Source organism: Hemiscyllium ocellatum, chromosome 9 (assembly GCF_020745735.1).
Source record: "Hemiscyllium ocellatum isolate sHemOce1 chromosome 9, sHemOce1.pat.X.cur, whole genome shotgun sequence".
NCBI lineage: Eukaryota > Metazoa > Chordata > Chondrichthyes > Orectolobiformes > Hemiscylliidae > Hemiscyllium > Hemiscyllium ocellatum.
The window spans coordinates 86156126-86159004 of NC_083409.1; the positions used below are offsets into that span (position 1 = coordinate 86156126).

The 2879-nt window shown below is 39.0% G+C and overlaps 1 protein-coding gene across 3 annotated transcripts in view; it reads right to left on the reverse strand.

Moving 5' to 3' along the window:
- The window catches only part of LOC132819141 (MOB kinase activator 3B-like), a 46638-nt gene extending 45792 nt beyond the window's left edge, over window positions 1–846 (reverse strand). For all 3 annotated transcript variants that reach the window (XR_009645046.1, XR_009645045.1, XM_060830539.1), the window contains exon 1: window positions 680–846. The gene's annotated coding sequence lies outside the window, so the exon portion shown is untranslated. The remainder of the gene's footprint in view (window positions 1–679) is intronic.
- Window positions 847–2879: the final 2033 nt, after the last annotated feature.

Consider the following 2879-nt stretch of genomic DNA (forward strand, 5'->3'; position numbering starts at 1 on the left):
AGCGTCTGACAAAGCACGTGATTACTTAAAGTATTTTGAATTTAGATTTTGTATGCAAGGAGAAGGAGGAAGCAAGATACATCACGTTGAAAACAAAACTTATGCATTCTGGCAGTTTTCACTTTCCTTTTTACTCCTCATTGGCATCGCCTGGCCAACCAGACACACAAGTTTTGACATTTTTATGCTCTTTTGTAAAATAATAGCACGATGGAACTCGTATGGAAGGTCATGGATCTTGATCTGTAGCTTATCTATTCAGTTTCCTCCAGCGTGTAGCGTCTGTTTGGTGTCCTTGGGCAAAAATCCAATTGTAATAGTTTGTGAAATCCTACAGAAAGAACTGTGCTTTTTTTAAAAGAAAAAATAAAGGTAGCATTCTCGGCTTGTTAACATTTTAAACAAGTTGTCGTTCTCCCTCCCTTTTTTTTCTTATTGCGAAAAGAAGTTGTTAACTTCAGTGTGTGTCTAAACGGACTGAAACAGCTGTCTTTCTGCTTAGCCTGCGTTCCACATAAATGGACAGTTGATTCCCTGCAGCTGATATTCACAAAGCTGGCACGGTTAGATCATTTATTATGAAAGCAGTAAGTTTTTCACTTCAAGAAGTTTTATTTTTTAAAAAATCAGATATAGAATAGAACTTTAGTACGAAAAACTTGAGACTTTCATCACTTACCCAACAATGTGTGTTTTTTTTCTCTCTCGTCTGCAGGATCTTCACATTATTACAGGAAGCTGGAACGGGAGGGGGGAGGTAGGATGATATTGTTATAGGCTCAATTTAACACAACCGCAGTTTAGTGTTTTCCTCTCTGCATACTCAATCTAAAACTTTTCACTAGAGTGCTGGGACAGGGGAAGGTTACATCAGAGCTGCTTACTCTCCTGTTTTCCTGTTGATGATGTCACATCCTGAGACAAATTTACCCCCTTCCCCATACAAATGTATTGTGTTTTTAGGGCTTTTAAAAATGTTGAAGGAAATAGTTCCTTGGTTATGTTTGTCTCGATTGAAAGGAGCAAATTACCAAAGATGTAAAAAGGTGGTGTGGTTTCAGCACCACTTCAGCCCAAACATTTTGCTGTCGAAGTGCTAAATGTCATTTTAAGCCTTCTTCATTTTCGTCCACTGTCGAACATCAAATCAGGCATGTCGGGGCGATAGAAGACAAGGAGCCACGCCCTTAGCATTCTGCTTCTCACAAGTTTTTTAAATACTCAGCATTTTGAAATCTCACATAACAGTCAGATTCATCTGATAACAGTTATGAGAAAGCGGTAGCAGTTAATTTATGTGAATACACTCCTCGCACAATGCTTTCACTGAAACACGAGCAGCTGTAATATACATCGATGCTATATAAAAGTGACATTTGCAATATTTGTGCGTCAGAGGCAAAAACACAACCCTTTCACACAAAAAACTAAAGTTTGCATGCACTTAGAATGAGTAATTTACCTCTCTGTAACGCTGTTACAGTTTTTATGTCTTTTTCTCTTAGAAAGCCTCAGGAGAATTGTCTAGTCTGGACAGCATGTTTCCACCATTTAATCAAAATGTACTGTGAAAATCTTGACAATGTTTTCTCTTATTCTTCAAAATAAGGGATAAACTAAGTTTTAAAACTCAAAAACAGATATAAATATTTCATAATAATGATTAAATGTTTATGCTGGATTCCATTCTATATCTATTTACATATTTCTCTTTAACTTGAAGACTTAAGCATTTATCACAGGCCTAACTTTGAATCACTATTATTGTGCAGAAATCTCCCACACTTTTTTTGTTACATTTCTTTGGAATGTTACACTGGCATGGCTAGCATTTAATCCTGATCCTTAGTTACCTTTAGGTAATTGCTGGTGAGTTACCATTTACAGGTGTAGACCATGTAAAGTAGGTAACATCCACAATGTCGTTGGAAGGAAGATACTAGATTTTGATCCAGCAACAGTGAAGGGACAGTGATTTAATTCCAATTCAGATTGATGAGTGGCTTGGAGAGAAACTTGCAGGTGGTGGTGTTCCCATGTACCTTCTGCCCTTATCCTTCTAGGTTGTCAAGGCTACAGGTTTGGAAGGTTGGAAGAGCATCCACAAGTTCCTGCAATGCATCCTGTAGATTGTAAACATTTCTGTTACTGGGCATTGGTGGTAGAGAGAATGAATGTTTGCTGTGGTGGAGTGGGTGCTGATCAACAATTAGGTTACTTTGCTGTAGATTGTTGAGTTTCATAAATGTTGTTGGAACTGCACTCGTCCAGGCCAGCAAAGATCACAGTTCTGACCTGTGCCTTACAGACGGTAGACAGATTTTTGGGAAATAATTGGTGAGTTAGCTGTCACAGATGTCTTAGTATCTGACATGCTCTTGTCACCCCAGTAACTATATGGTTAATCCAGATCACTTTCTGGACAATTATAACTCCAGGATATTGATGAAGGGGAATTCACTGATGATAATGCTATTGAATGTCAGAGGAAGATGGCCAGATGCTCTCCTATTAGAGATGGTCATTGCCTGCTATTTGTAAGGTAATACCTTCCAACTATTAACTGAAGTTTGAAGATTGTCCATTTCTTGCTGCATTTGGACCATGTCTACTTCAGTATCTGAGGAGTTGCGAAGGGAGCTTAACGTTTTGCTGATGGTTGCACATTTTCCCACCATGTGGCTGACGGTGTGTGCATGATGACCTACCCTGATGACCTGTGCGTGATGATAAGTATCGGTACGCCAGTCACATCATTGATTCCTGTGTCAGAAGCCATTCTACCCACAAGCCACAGAGACCCATGCAGCCAGGAAACAACTTAGAGAGAACGGTGTTCCCCACTTCAGACATTATGATGGAGGGAATGTAATTGATGA